This window comes from Heterocephalus glaber, unplaced genomic scaffold (assembly GCF_053883595.1).
Source record: "Heterocephalus glaber isolate CG9 unplaced genomic scaffold, H.glaber_assembly_v1.0 deba00001457, whole genome shotgun sequence".
Taxonomy (NCBI): Eukaryota; Metazoa; Chordata; class Mammalia; order Rodentia; family Bathyergidae; genus Heterocephalus; species Heterocephalus glaber.
Genome location: NW_028258305.1, coordinates 3,979,515 through 3,995,334, shown reverse-complemented (window position 1 = coordinate 3,995,334; position 15,820 = coordinate 3,979,515). Strand labels below are relative to the sequence as shown.

Below are 15,820 nucleotides of genomic sequence, written 5' to 3'. Positions count from 1 at the left end.
TTTCAGTTTCTCACACCAGAGAAACTATTCTGTATTTATTCATGTGTCCTATTTATTTCACTTAAGAGTATCAGCTCAATGTGCATCCACTTAGCTATAAATGTCTCTAATTTCTAATTTTTTATGGCTGAGTAGTACTCCATTTTATTTTTTTAAAAAAACCACACTTTCTTTATCCAGTCTCCAGTTGGTGGGCATTTGGGCTGTTTCCAAGTTTTAGCTATTACAAACTGTGCTGCTATGAACATGGGTGCACATATATCACTGTGGTATGATTCTTTTAATTCTTTGGGGAAGATCCCCAGCAGTGGAATAGCAGGGTCAAATGGGACTTCTAGTCCTAGTTCTTTGAGGTATCTCCATACTGATTTCCACAGTGGTTGCACCAGTCTGCACTCCCACCAGCAGTGGAGCTGGGTTCTTCTTTCCCCACAGCCCCACCAGCATTTGTTATTGGTTGATTTCGTGATAGCAGCCATTCTTTCTGGAGTGAAGTGGAATCTCAGCGTTGTTTTCATTTGCATCTCTTGAATGACCAGTGATGTTGAACATTTTTTCATGTATTTATTTGCTATTTCTACTTCTTTGTCTGAGAAATGTCTGTTCATTTCAGATGCCCATTTTTGGATTGGGTCTTTAAATTTGGGAGGTCTGATCTTTTTAAGTTCTTTATAGATTTGAGATAGTAGACCTTTGTCTGAGGAAGAGCAGGTGAAGATTTTTTCCCACATTGTGGGTTGTCTCTTCACACTGCTGGTGGTTTCTCTTGCTGTGCAGAAGCCTTTTAATAAGAAGAGATCCCATTTGTTGATGCTTAGTGCTAGTTCACGGGCAACTGAGGTTTTGTTTATAAAATTTTTTCGTACACCAATGTCTTCAAGGGTTCTACCTAAACTCTGTTCCAACTGGTTCAGAGTTTCTATTTTAATATTTAGATCTTTAATCCATTTTGCTTTTAGTTTAGTGCACAGTGAGAGACATAGGTCTAGTTTTAATCTTTGGCAAGTTGAAGCCCAGTTTTTCCAGCACCATTTATTAAAGAGGCTATCTTTCCTCCAGTGAGGGTGTTTGGCTCCTTTATTGAAGATGAGATGGCTGAGTGTGTCTGGCATTGTTTCCGCATCTTCTAATCTGTTCCACTGGTCCTCAAGTCTGTTTCTTTGCCAGTACCATGCTGTTTTTATCACAGTAGCTTTGTAGTAGAGTTGCAGGTTGGGGATTGTGATACTCCCTGCCATATCTCTGTTACCTAGAATTGCTTTTGCTATTCTGGGTCTCTTCTTGTTCCAAATGAATTTTTGGATTGTTTTCTCAAGGTCCATGAAGTATGCTGCTGGGATCTCAATTGGAATTGCATTAAATCTATATAGCAGTTTTGGAAGTATGGCCATTTTCACTATATTAATCCTTCCTACCCAGGAGCAGGGGATGTCTGTCCATTTTCTGATATCATCTTCAGTCTCTCTTTTCAGAGTGCCATAGTTTTCAGAGAAGAGGTCTTTGATTTCTTTCATTAGGTTGATTCCTAGGTATTTCAGTTTTTTGGATGCTATTGTGAAAGGAATTATTTGCCCTATTTCTCTCTCAGTGAGTCTGTCATTGGTGTAGAGGAAAGCTATTGATTTTTATGTGTTGACCTTGTAACCAGCTACTTGAGTGAATTTGGTTATTAAGTCTAGAAGACTTTTGGTGGAGTTCTTGGGGTCTTCTATATAGAGTATCATGTCATCTGCAAATAATGACAATTTGACTTCTTCATTTCCTATCTTTATTCCTTTTATTTCTTTCTCTTGTCTAATTGCTGTGGCTGTTTCCAGAAATATACTGAACAAGAGTGGTGATAGTGGACATCCTTGTCTTGTTCCTGATTTTAGTGTGAAGGATTTCAGTTTTTGACCATTTAGTATGATATTGGCTGTTGGTTTTTCATAGATGGCTTCTATCAGTTTGAGGTAGAGACCATCTATTCCAATTTTTTGTAGGGTTTTTATCATAAATGCATGTTGGATTTTGTCAAATGCTTTTTTTTGCATCTATGGAGATAATCATATGGTTTTTGTCCTTGGCTCTATTGATATAGTGTATTACATTGATTGATTTTCATATATTGAACCATCCCTGCATCCCTGGGATGAATCCCACTTGATCAGGATGTATGATCTTCTTGATGATCTTCTGCATTCTGTTTGCCATTATCTTATTAAGGATTTTTGCATCTATGTTCATTAGTGAGATTGGCCTATAGTTCTCCTTTTCGGTTGTGTCTTTCTCTGCTTTGGGGATCAAGGTGATGCTTGCTTCCAGGAATGAATTTGGGAGTATTGCTTCCCTTTCAATTTCATTGAAGAGTTTAAGCAGTAGTGGCAGCAGCTCCTCTCTAAATGTCTTGTAGAATTCAGCAGTGAAGCTATATGCATATTCACTGCTATGAATTTCCCTCATAAGACTGCTTTCACTGTGTCCCATAGATTCTGATATGTTGTATTGTCATTGTCATTTAATTGAAGGGACTGTCTGATTTCTTCTTTAATTTCCTCTGTGATCCATTGGTTATTCAGAAGTGTATTGTTCAATTTCCATGTGTTTATGAAATTTTTCGAATTTCTTTTGTTATGGATCTCCAATTTCATCGCACTATGGTCTGATAATATACAGGGGATAACTTCAATTCCTTTGCACTTACTTAAGCAGGTTCTATGTGTGAGTATGTGGTCTATTTTGGAGAATGACCCATGTGCAGCTGAGAAGAATGTGTATTCTGATTCCGTGGGGTGGAAGACTCTGTAAACATCTGTTAAGTTCATTTGTTCAAGAGTTCGATTGAGTTCTAGTATTTCATTACTTATTTTTTGTCTAGTTGATCTATTTGTGACAGTGGGGTGTTGAGGTCCCCCACTACAATTGTATTAGTGCATATATGACTTTTCATGTCCGTTAGTATTTGTTTTATATAGTTGGGCGCACTAGTATTTGGTGCATAGATATTTGTGATCGTCATCTCTTCCTCTTGGATTCTTCCCTTTACAAGGATGTAGTGTCCTTCTTCATCTCTCTTAATCAGTGTTGGTTTGAAATCTTCTTGATCTGCAAAGAGGATAGTTACTCCTGCTTTTTTTAAGGTTCCTGTCACATGTAGTATTGTTTTCCATCCTTTAACTTTCAGTCTATGAGTTTCCTTTTGAATTAAGTGTGTTTCTCGTATGCAGCATAGTGTTGGATTTTGCTTCTTGACCCATTCTGCCAGTCTATTTCTTTTGATTGGTGAATTGAGACCTTTAACGTTGATGGTTATAACTGAAACGTATTGACTTGTCATTGCCATGACTTTTTCTTTTTGTTGGGTTCTCCCCCTTTACATTTAATTTCTTGTCATGCCAGATGAGTTCATTCTGCTTTACTTCCTGGGGTTGTGATCCTTAATGTCTGTTCCTAGGATATTGTGTAAAATTCTTTGGAGTGCTGGTTTGGTATTCACGAAGTTCCTAAGGTGCTCTTTGTCATGAAAGTATGTTATTTCTCCATCTATTTTGAAAGAAAATTTTGCAGGGTATATCAATCTGGGTTGGAGGCTGTTTTAGTTCTTGGAATATGTCACTCCAAACTCTTCTTGCCTTGATGGTTTGTGTTGAGAAGTCTGTTGTGATTCTGATGGGCTTTCCTTTGTATGTGATTTGTTTCTTTTCTCTAACTGCTTGTAGAACTTTGTTCTTCTGTTCAGTTCCTGGAATCTTAACAATTATATGCCTATGTGTAGATTTCTTTGATCAAGGCTATTTGGAGTCCTATATGCCTCACTTATCTGTATGTCAAGCTCTTTTTCCCTGCTTGGGAAGTTTTCTGCCATTATTTCTGTGAAGAGATCTTTTATGTCATCTGCACTGTCTCCTGTTTCTTCATTGACTCCAATTAGTCTTATGTTATTCTTCTTTGCATCATCTAGCAACTGCTGGATTGATTTCTCATGTTCCCTTATAAGTTTGAAGCAATTTTTCTTTTCCTGGTCTAATTGCAATCTTATCTTCTATATCTAAAATTCTGTCCTCACATTGGCTCATTCTGCTGTGTAGACTTTCAGTGGAGTTTTTCATGTCCTGGAAATCTATTTGCATCTGTTTTATGGATTCCATTTGTTTCCTATGTTGAGATTCCATCATGTTCCTCAGCTCCTCTCTAGATTTATTAATCATGTCTTGCACTAGGGGCACAATTTCTCCTGTTATGTGAGAAATTATTTCTGATTTCATTTTTTCCAGATCCCCTTTTGTTGCCAGTTCAGTGTGTCCAGGTGGTTGAGTATCAGAGTGTTCCATCTCATTTCCCTTTGGGGTTGCTGTAGGTGATCTGGGAGTCTGGTTTTGAGGGTTATTTACATGTTTTCTCATTTTGACTGGGGGGGCTGTTGACACCTGCACGGATTACCTCCTCTGAGCTGAGAGAGGTGGGACATGGGCCGGGAGCAGCGGTAGGGATGGTGGCCCCAAAGCCCTTTCCTGTGGGCTGGGAGCAGCGGCAGGGATGGTGGCCGGGAAGCCCCTTCCTCTGGGCCAGTAGTGGCAGGACAGAAGGTGGCCCAAAAGTCCTTTCCTCTGGGCTGGGTGCAGCAGGAGGGATGGTGGCCTGGAAGCCCCTTCCTCTGGGCCAGGAGCGGCAGGACAGAAGGTGGCCCAAAAGCCCTTTCCTCTGGGCTGGGAGCAGTGGGAGGGATGGTGGCCAGGAAGCCCCTTCCTCTGGACCAGGAGCAGTGGGACAGCGGCTCAGAAGCCCCTACCTCTGGGCCAGGAGCAGTGGGACTCAGTACCGTGGTCTGGTGGTCCAGTGTCCTCTGCGTCTTTGTAGTGTGGAACCAGGTGGCTGTACAGAGGAGCGGGGGGTGGGGGGTCCAGTGGATTGTTGCCAGGGCATGGGCTGATTCGGCATCTTCCGTTGGACTCGGGATCTCCGAGCCTCTACTGAGATCCCTTTCCCCCTATTGCACTAGTTCAGAATGAAATATATATATATATTATAGAGTACCATTTTAACTCTGCTTGATAGTCTTGAAGAATAGTTACAATGTGGAGAGATAGTAGACTAGTGGTTTTCTAGATGGGGGGACTGTTTTAAAAAAGCAGGGAAATGCAAAGAAGTCAAAGGACTTGTGAACAAATGTCTGGAGCAGAAGACATGAGAAAGGCTGACAGGTCAGTAGGGTCCAGGTGTGGGAACCTTGAGCCCTAAGAAAAGAAAGTTAATATGTAGAGGAGGCCAAGGCAACATTGGAAGCTTTGCCATGAAAAGGGAGTGTGAGCAAAGCAGTCTCAAAGATGGTTAGTTAATCATAGGACAGACTGTAGAATGAAAACCCTGATGGTTTCAGGGTCTGCTCACTTGACCTTGCTAAAGGCAGACAATCTGAGTCTTGGGGGAAGGTGGACCAAAGACCTCCAAAAATATCCAAATGAAGGTGACGTGGTTTGATCTCACACCATGGCCTGTGAAACTATTGCCCCATGTTCTACTGCAGCCCCACCAGTTACTTACCTCTGTCTTCTACCTGTTACTTCCTGTTCCAAAAGCTTCCTGAACTCTGCTGTTTCTGGGTATCTCCTCATGATTTCAGCTTCATGACTGGGTATTCTTTTTCTGGTCAGTTCTTTGCCTGGCTTTGGTCGCCACCAGAACCTGCCTCATCTGTTATCTTTGTTTATTTGCAATTTATGACTCACAGCCATGGCTGCCATAGACCTCATCAATCCCAACAGAAGCCAAGGAGACACATGAGGAGGCAGTTTTCATAAAAATAGATCATAAAGTGTCAGGGGTTAAAAACAAGTATTGACAGAGAAGCTTTAGAGGAAGGATAGCTGCCAAAGGTAAGAAGTTGTATATAAACAAATTTGGGTCACTTTTAGGATCCTAGATACATGGAGCTATCTAAAATTACTGTATATTTTCATCTGAATTATAGCATTTATTTAAGCAAAACAATCAAAATAGGGGTTTCATTATTGAGAGTCTAGATGACAATAGTATGAATTTTATATCTTTGTTTTTCTAGACAACTGGGAGAAACCCTATGTGTAACAATATTTTACAGTTTATGTCGTGTTTTCAAACATGTTCACGCAATTCTGAGGATAAATCTGTTGATAGGCACTATTATTCGACTTTTTCAAGGGAAGAAAATAAAGTTTGGAGAGGCATTTGTCCAGAGCCCCACCAACTTAGAAAGACAGGGGTTTGAGAATTAAACCTGGGCTTTGTGATCCTCAGAATAGTGCTTTCCACACAACACACTGGCTTATGGAACCATGGAGGCTCAGAAGAGTGGCTATGGGTTCTGAGGCCCATATTGAGATGGTGGGGAAACAAGGCCTTCTTATTGGTAAGTTGATGAGCACTGGGGCAATAGACTGGGAAGGAAGTAGGCTGTGCTAAGAGCACTAACAAGCTCTCGGTTGGCCACAATGAGGATGTCCAAAGAATGCAGTAAACTTGGCCGTGGCTTGTGGGTTAGCCCCATTGTATGGCTTCAGTTAAAATCATGTGAGGAGACTGGGAACACCAGCAGAAGTGTGGGTAGCTGGCCCTCCAGGACAGCAAGATCAACTCCACCCTTATCAGCTGGTCAGGCAGAACTTCCAAATTGCTGTCAAGCATGGAGGCACTAGCTCAGGCCCAGGATGGAGCTGAGATGGATGTTCATAGGGCTCAATGCTGGCCAGTGGGTAGGACCAAGAGTGGCCAAGGGCCCTGGTTACAAGTCTGGGCACAGAGGCTTTGCTTTTCTTCCTTTTTTCTTACTGTTGTGTTCATCAGCCAAAGATGCCACATTTGAGTTTTGTGATGATTCCCTGTCATAAACTGAAGTTACTGTTTTTGATTCCATGGCCTTCCTGGTAAGTTTCTCAGTTATGACCTAATGTATTTCCTGGGCCAAGCTTCTAAGGGCACTAAATGTTATGGCATATGAAGTTTAGAACTGGGTTCTGGAGCCCCCAAGAATCCTAGCAACCACATTGGTACCTGAGTATCTTTGATTTCTGTTCTTTTTGTATCTGCTTTCTAAGATCCTTCAAGTTGCATAGCGAAAGCTATTTGCCAAGCTGTTCTACAATCCATTCATATGTCCATAATAATACTTTCCATGTGTTTGCTGCTTTATGAATTCCAAAGCACTTTCATGCAAAGTATTTGATGGAATGATATTAGGGTCTCAGATAGACTGGAGGACATTTGCACTTTACTGCATAATGAGGGAACTGAAGTCTTACTCTAGGCCCCCTGAACTGTGGGTAGGGTCCCTGCTCAAAATGTGTGTTCTCTCCCTGGATTTTCATTGGGATTTTTGAAACTTGGGATTTTAATGGGGTGAGCTGAGGTGGTAAGGGAGGCTTACTCTTGTCCATTCAAATGAGCTTCTCAGTAAAGCTGAAGATGATGATGATGACAAGTCTCTATGAGTTGTGCCCATTCAGCAGTCTCAGGTAGCTCCCAGCATTTTGACAGAATTCATTAAAAACCAACATGAGCTCCAAGTAACCCAAGGTCTCCTAACATGCCAACCATTAATCTAAGGAAACAGGACTAAATTACTTGTACCTGAAAGAAAGCCTTTTGCAAAACAAAGAGTGTATCCACACTCTCACCTAAACCCAGCAGTTACACTCCACAGTGGCAGTTATTATAAATGGCTATATTCCTACAGTAACCCTGGAGAAAGAATGAAAAAAAATTGTGCAACCAATTTAATGAGGTGTGTGTGTAAGAGGGATGGTTAGCAATTTGTCTTTAACAATCTTGTTAGATGGCAAGAGACACTGAGGAGAAAGAGAGAAAGAAAGGGAACAGGAGTCAATGCTCTATTTTCTAACAATCCTCAAGAGAAAGGAAATAAAGACCAGGAGAATTCACTGAGCAAATGTTTTCTCTCTGGTAACAAATGCAGGTGCTGTGCTTGCAGAACCACTAGGCAATGTGAATGGAGAAGGGTTATAAATCTGGATTTAACAAAGGTTTCACCCCAGCGGTAATGTAGTTAGAGGGTGAAAGGTTGCATCTTGTTCAGCCTTCTCTGGAATCATTTCCTATAACATTGGAGAGTAATTTTGTGGCATTTCAGGAAGCTCAAATGAATGAAAATAAATACTCTCTTGGTACTTGAACCATTATTAGCAAGGTGGGCAATTGGAAGACTACCCAAGTATCTAGTAAAGCTTGAATGAAAAGGCAGAAAACCATTTGAATTACAATATTTAGTGCCTCTGGACATGAGAACTATTTGTGTTCCCAGAGGTGAGATACAGTATAGGATACTTAATTGGGCTTTTCTGAAAGGAGAGCCCCTCACACCAGGGAGCCATCTTGGGCAGTGTTCTGGGGTCTCAGTCTGAGTGTCCTTGGTGCATTGTTCCTATGCCCCTTCATTATTCAGGTCCATCAGATTTGAATAGGTTATTAATTTAGTTAATTCAGAAACTATATACTTACTGAGCAACTACTATACTCCTGGCCTTGTTCTAGTTTCCCAGAGGCTTACATATTACAACACTGTTTCTCAGTCCAGACTCTGGTTTCCAGTGAGAGAATGACATCTAGTAATGGCATGAAGGAAATGATTTGGGGAGATATTTTCTCTTCATCTTCAATCACTGTTGCTTTCCCAGGCCACTTTTGTTTGTTTGTTTGAGACAAGTTTTCTCCATGTAGTTTTGGGTGGTCTGAACTTGTAGATTGTCCTGCCTCATCCTCCCAGGGATTACAGGTATGTGCCACCACACTTGTCTAATATTAGTCACGGTATCACATATCATCAAAGTCAAGATGCCCATCTGTTACAAAAGACACTGTGATTTTATGCACTACTTCTATGAAGGAAACATATCCAAGATTGGCCATCTAATAGGAAACTATATCTATGAGGTGTGACTGAAAAACACAGTGAATGTTTAACTTGAAAAATGTATTACAGTAAAAGACACATTGCCACTAATCTCCCTCAAAATACTCCCCATCAATTTGTGCACACTTACCCCATTGTTCTTGCCACTTTCTGAAGTAGTTCTGGAAGTCCTGTTCTGTGAGGTGCTGTGGCTGTCCTGAATTTATTAAAAAATGTTGACTTTTCATGGTCATTTAGACTTGGAGAAGAGCCAGAAGTCATATGGTGCTGAACCAGTGAACAAGGCAGACAAGGAACATGTTCATCTTATGAATCTGCCTTTCCCCTGGATGGAACTTAGCAACACTATTCACTGCATATTTGATAACATCTCATAAAGAAACTTACAAAAGAGGGCTTCCACTACTTCAGAAAGTGGCAAGGATGATGTTATAATTGTGTTTCAAGCAAGAGAGACTATTTTTATGGGGATTAATGGCAATGTGTTCTTTGCTAAAATAATTTTTAAAAAATTTGAACATTCACCATATATCATGATCACACCTTGTACCAGTAAGCTTCACACTCAGTGGAAAGGTAGAGGAAAATTTTCCAGAGTGGCCATCCAAGAAACCTGCATGTCTCAGCCTTCAGTCTCTGCAAAGGAAAGAAAACATGAATATATTTGAGAATTTGAGCCACAGTCTGGTGTGGACTTGCCTAGATCTGAGGTCTGTAATCACTCCATTGGTGGGGTACAAAAAATCCTCAAGCAGAGAAATTAATTTCGAGTAGTTTCAGGTTACTCTGATTGGCAGAAACAAATGCAAATAATCCTTTCTAGAACTCATTTTCAAGCTCAGAAATGATAAGATCCCATTGATTACATGACACATTCTGATTTCAGAGATTGTAAAGATGGGAGAAGGATGTGCATCTAAGAACTGATGAAGAATGGTAACAGTAATAATGATTTTCATGACTAGCATATTAACATAATATTATGTAATTATTCTTTTACTTGCTGTAGACAGTTGAACTTTCCTCAGACTTCTCCAAAGTGTTAATAAAAGTATCTTAAGACTTTCCAGCTCCCAGCACAGAGGAGGCTTCCAGGTCAACATGCTACTGCTCCCAGCACAGAGAAAGCTTCCAGGTCTATGTGCTACAGCTCCCAGTGCAGAGGAGGCTTCTGGGTCAACCTATCTCAGCTGCCAGTGTAGAATAGGAGGCTTCTGTGCCAACCTACCCCTGCTACCAGCACAGAGGAGGCTTCCAGGTCAACGTGCTACAGCTCCCAGAACAGAAGAGGCTTCCGAGTCAACCTGTCACAGCTCCCAGTGCAGAGCAGGAGGCTACCGGGCCAACCTACCCCCACACCCAGCACAGAGGAGGTGAGCCACGTGGGCGCCATCAGCACTCCCCATCAAAATGAGAAGACATGATAACAAGTCTCAGAAACAGACTTCCAGATCACCTACAGCAGCCCCAAATGGAAACAAGATGTAACACTTTGATACTCAACCACCTGGACTCCCTGAGCTAGCAACAAAAGAGGATTTGGAAAAAATGAAATCAGAAATAATTTCTCACATAGCAGTAGAGATTGTGCCCATAGTGCAAAACATGATTAATAAATCTAGAGAAGACACAGATAAAAAAAATGAAATCCATAAAACATATGCAAACAGATTTCCAGGAGATTAAAAACTCCATTGAAAGTCTACACAGCAGAATGAGCCAATGTGAGGACAGAATTTCAGATATAGAAGATAAGATTGCAATTAGTGACCAGGAAAAGAAAAATTTCTTTAAAATTGTAAGGGACTGGAAGAAATCAATCCAGCAGCTGCTAAATGATGCAAAGAAGAATAACATAAGACTGATTGGATTCAATGAAGATACAGGAGAGAGTGCAGATGACATAAAAAAAACTGTTCACAGAAGTGATGGCAGAAAACTTGCCAAGCAGGGGAAAAGAACTTGACATAAAGATAAGTGAGGCATATAGGACTCCAAATAGCCTTGATAAAAAAAAATACACATAGGCATATAATTGTTAAGATTCTAGAAACTCAACAGAAGAACAAAGTTCTACAAGCAGTTAGAGAAAAGAAACAAATCACATACAAAGGAAAGGCCATCAGAATCAGAGCAGACTTCTCAATGCAAATCGTCAAGGCAAGAAGAGCTTGCAGTGACGTATTCCAAGCCCTAAAGGAAAACAGCCTCCAACCCAGATTGATGTACCCTGCAAAATTTTCTTTCAAAATTGATGGAGAAATAAGATACTTTCATGACAAAGAGCACCGTAGGAACTTCATGAATACCAAACCACCACTCCAAAAAATTTTAGACAAAATTGCAGGAGAAGACAATGAGGATCACAACCCCAGAAAGTCGAGCAGAATGAATCCACTGTGCATGACAAGAAATTAAAAGCAAAGAGGGAGAATCCAACAAAAAGAAAAAGTCATGACAATGATAACTCAATATGTATCAGTTACAACCATCAGTGTTAATGTTTTCAACTCACCAATCAAAAGAAGTAGACTGGCAGAATGGGTCAAGAAGCAAGATCCATCAATATGCTACATACGAGAAACACACTTAATTCGAAAAGAAACTCATAGACTGAAAGTTAAAGGGTGGAAAACAATACTCCATGCAACGGGAACCTGAAAAAAAGCAGCAATAGCTGTCCTCTTTGCAGATCAAGTGGATTTCAAATCAACACTGATTAAGAGTGACAAAAAAGAACACTACATCCTTGTAAAGGGAACAATCAAAAAGGAAGAGATGACAGTCATTAATATCTATGTACCAAACATTAGTGCACACAACTATATAAAACAAATACTAATGGACATGAATAATCATATAAGCAGTAAGACAATTGTAGTGGGGGACCTCAATACCCCACTATCACAAATAGCTAGATCAACTAGACAAAAAACAAGCAACAAAATATTAAAACTCAAACTCTTGAACAAATAAATTTAACAGATATTTACAGAGTGTTCCACCCCACAAAATCAGAATACACATTCTTTTCAGCTGCACATGGGTCATTCTCCAAAATAGACTACATACTTGCTCATAGAACATATTTAGGTAGGTACAAAGGAATTGAAGTTATCCCCTGTATATTATCAGACCATAGTGTGATGAAATTGGAGATCAATACCAAAAGAAACTGCAAAAATTTCATAAACACATGGAAATTAAACAATACACTTCTGAATAACCAACGAGTCACAGAGGAAATTAAAGAAGAAATTAGACAGTTCTTACAATTAAATGACAAAGACAGTGCAACATATCGGAATTTATGGGACACAATGAAAGCAATCTTACAAGGGAAATTCATAGCAGTGAATACTCATATTAGGAAAACAGAGTGAGCCCAATTAAACAACCCGATGCTGAACCTCAAGCTTCTAGAAAAAGAAGAGCAAGACAAACCCAAAGCTCATACAAGGGAGGAAATTATAAAGATCAGAGCAGAAATCAGTACAACGGAGACTAAGAGAATGATACAAAAAAATCAATGAAGCCAAGAGTTAGTTCTTTGAAAGAATCAACAAAATTGACAAACCCTTAGCCAACCTTATCAGAAAAAGGAAAGAAAATGCCCAAATCCATGCAATTAGGAATGAAAAGAATGAAATTACAATGGACCCAGCAGAAATCCAGAAGATCATCAATACCTACTTCCAGAACCTATACTCCAATAAGATGGAAAACACGGAAGAAATGGACAGATACCTGGATATGTATGAATTACCAAAGTTGAACAAAGAAGACCTAAAACTTCTAAACAACCCAATATCAACCAATGAAATGGAAAATGTAATTAAAAACTTACCAACTAAGAAAAGCTCAGGTCCTGATGGTTTCACTGCTGAATTCCACAAGCCATTTAGAGAGGAACTACTGCCAGTACTGTTTAAACTCTTGAATGAAATTGAAAGGGAAGCAATACTCCCAAATTCATTCCTGGAAGCAAGCATCACCTTGATCCCTAAAGCAGAGAAAGACTCAACCGAAAAGGAGAACTATAGGCCAATCTCACTAATGAACATAGATGCAAAAATCCTTAATAAGATACTGGCAAATAGAATGCAGGAGATCATCAAGAAGATCATACATCCTGATCAAGTGGGATTCATCCCAGGGATGCAGGGATGGTTCAACATATGCAAATCAATCAATGTAATACACTATATCAATAGAACCAAGGATAAAAACCATATGATCATCTCCATAGATGCAGAAAAAGCATTCGACAAATCCAATATGCATTTATGATAAAACCCTATTAAAAATTGGAATAGATGGTGTCTACCTCAATCTGATAAAAGCCATCTATGAAAAACCAACAGCCAATATCATACTAAATGGTCAAAAACTGAAATCCTTCACACTAAAATCAGGAACAAGACAAGGATGTCCACTATCACCACTCTTCTTCAATATAGTTTGGGAAGCATTAGCCACAACAATTAGACAAGAGAAAGAAATAAAAGGAATAAAGATAGGAAATGAAGAAGTCAAATTGTCATTATTGGCAGATGATATATTACTCTATATAGAAGACCCCAAGAACTCCACCAAAAGTCTTCTAGACTTAATAACCAAATTCAGTAAAGTAGCTGGATGCAAGGTCAACACACAAAAATCAATAGCTTTCCTCTACATGGATGACAGACTCACTGGGAGAGAAATATGGCAAACAATTCCTTTCACAATAGCATCCCAAAAAACTGAAATACCTAGGAATCAAACTAACAAAAGAAATCAAAGACCTCTTCTCTGAAAACTATAGCCCTCTGAAAAGAGAGATTGAAGATGATATCAGAAAATGGAAAGACATCCTCTGCTCCTGGGTAAGAAGGATCAACATAGTGAAAATGGCCATATTTCCAAAACTGCTATATAGATTCAATGCAATCCCAATTGAAATTCCAGCAGCATACTTCATAGACCTTGAGAAAACAATCCAAAAATTCATTTGGAACAAGAAGAGACCTAGAATAGCAAAAGCAATTCTAGGCAACAGAGACATGGCAGGGGATATCAGAACCCCCAACTTGAAACTATACTACAAAGCTACTGTGATAAAAACAGCATGGTACTGGTAAAGAAACAGAGACCTGAGGACCAGTGGAACAGATTAGAAGATGTAGAAACAATTCCAGACACACTCAGCCACCTCATCTTTGACAAAGGAGCCAAAGACCCTCACTGGAGGAAAGATAGCCTCTTTAATGAATGGTGCTGGAAAAATTGAGTTTTAACTTGCCAAAGACTAAAACTAGACCTATATCTCTCACCATGTACTAAAATTGAAATGGATTAAAGATCTAAAAATTAAAGCAGAAACACTAAATGGGCTGGAAGAGAGTTTAGGAAGAACTCTCGAAGACATTGGTGTAGGAAAAGATTTTATGAACAAAACCTCAGTTGCCCATGAACTAGCACAAACAATCAACAAGTGGGATCTCTTCTTATTAAAAAGCTGCTGCACAGCAAGAGAAACCACCAGCAGTGTGAAGAGACAACCCACAATGTGGGAAAAAATTTTCACTGGCTGTCCCTCAGACAAAGGTCTACTATCTTGAATCTATAAAGAAGTTAAAAATTAGACCTCAGATTTAAAGACCCAATCCCAAAATGGGGATCTGAAATGAGCAGACATTTCTCAGACAACAAAGTAGAAATAGCAAGTAAACATATGAAAAAATGTTCAAAATCACTGGTCATTTGAGAGATACAAATGAAAACAACTCAGAAATTCCACTTCACCCCAGAAAGAACGGCTGCTATCAAGAAATCAACCAATAACAAATGCTTTCAGGGCTCTGGGGAAAGAGGAACCCTGTTCCACTGCTGGTGGGAGTGCAGACTGGTGCAACCACTGTGGAAATCAGTATGGAGGTACCTCAAAGAACTAGGACTGGAAATCTCATTTGACCCAGCTAGTCCCGTGCTGGGTATCTTCCCCAAAGAATTAAAAGAATCATACCACAGTGATATATGTGCACCCATGTTCATAGCAGCACAATTTGTAATAGCTGAAACTTGGAAACAGCCTCCATCAACTGGAGGCTGGATAAAGAAAATGTGGTTTTTTGTAAAATGGAGTACTACTCAGCCATTAAAAATGAGAAATTAGAGACATTTGTAGGTAAATGGGTGCACATTGAAGTGATACTCTTAAGTGAAATAAATAGGACACACATATGTAAATACCGAATAGTTTTTCTGGTGTGAGAAACTGAAAGTGTAAATAAGGACTAAAACATATAATAGGTAATGTGAAATGGGAAGAAAAGGGGCAAAGGGGAAGGAAGTGGGAGGGGTAGGGGAAAGGAAAGAAGAGATTGGAATTAATATGAGAAAATGAAAAAAAGGAACAAAGTCTTTCTAAATAGGGAGGGATGGAGGGGTTGAAGGGAGGGCAGGGGAAGGGGGAAAAAAATAAGAACCAGGAGAGATTATGTAAAGGTGCAAATTTCCAATGATGAATGTCATTATATTGTATACCTAAAATGTATGAATGAAATAAAATTTTTAGAAAAGACTTTCCTTATTTTTATTGATCTTTAAACAGCAAGTTTGTTATATATACTCAGTTCTAAGTTCCATAGTCTTTATCTAAATTGGATTATCCTCCAGTTTTCATCTCCAAACTTTAGCTGTTGAGCACCCAGAAGAGAAGGTCAGTGACATTAGTAGTGCAGTGGAGCAGTGAGCTTAACTATTATAGTTTTGTCTGGATATTAAGCACTTTTGAAGTATAAAGCATTTAGAGGGCTGTTATTTCTTACCAACCATGGTTGTTTTAGTAATTGAATCCCTGCAGAATGTTAACAGACAACAGTTATACATTACATAGAGAAATTTAAGATCAAGAGCCACACATAGTATTTTACTTTATTAATTTTATCGGTACAT

The 15,820-nt window shown here is 39.4% G+C and overlaps 1 long non-coding RNA gene across 1 annotated transcript in view; it reads left to right on the top strand.

Annotated features, from left to right (window-relative positions):
- Positions 1-15,820, top strand: part of LOC147826918 (uncharacterized) — a 362,407-nt gene that overhangs the window by 157,412 nt on the left and 189,175 nt on the right. The window lies entirely within an intron of this gene.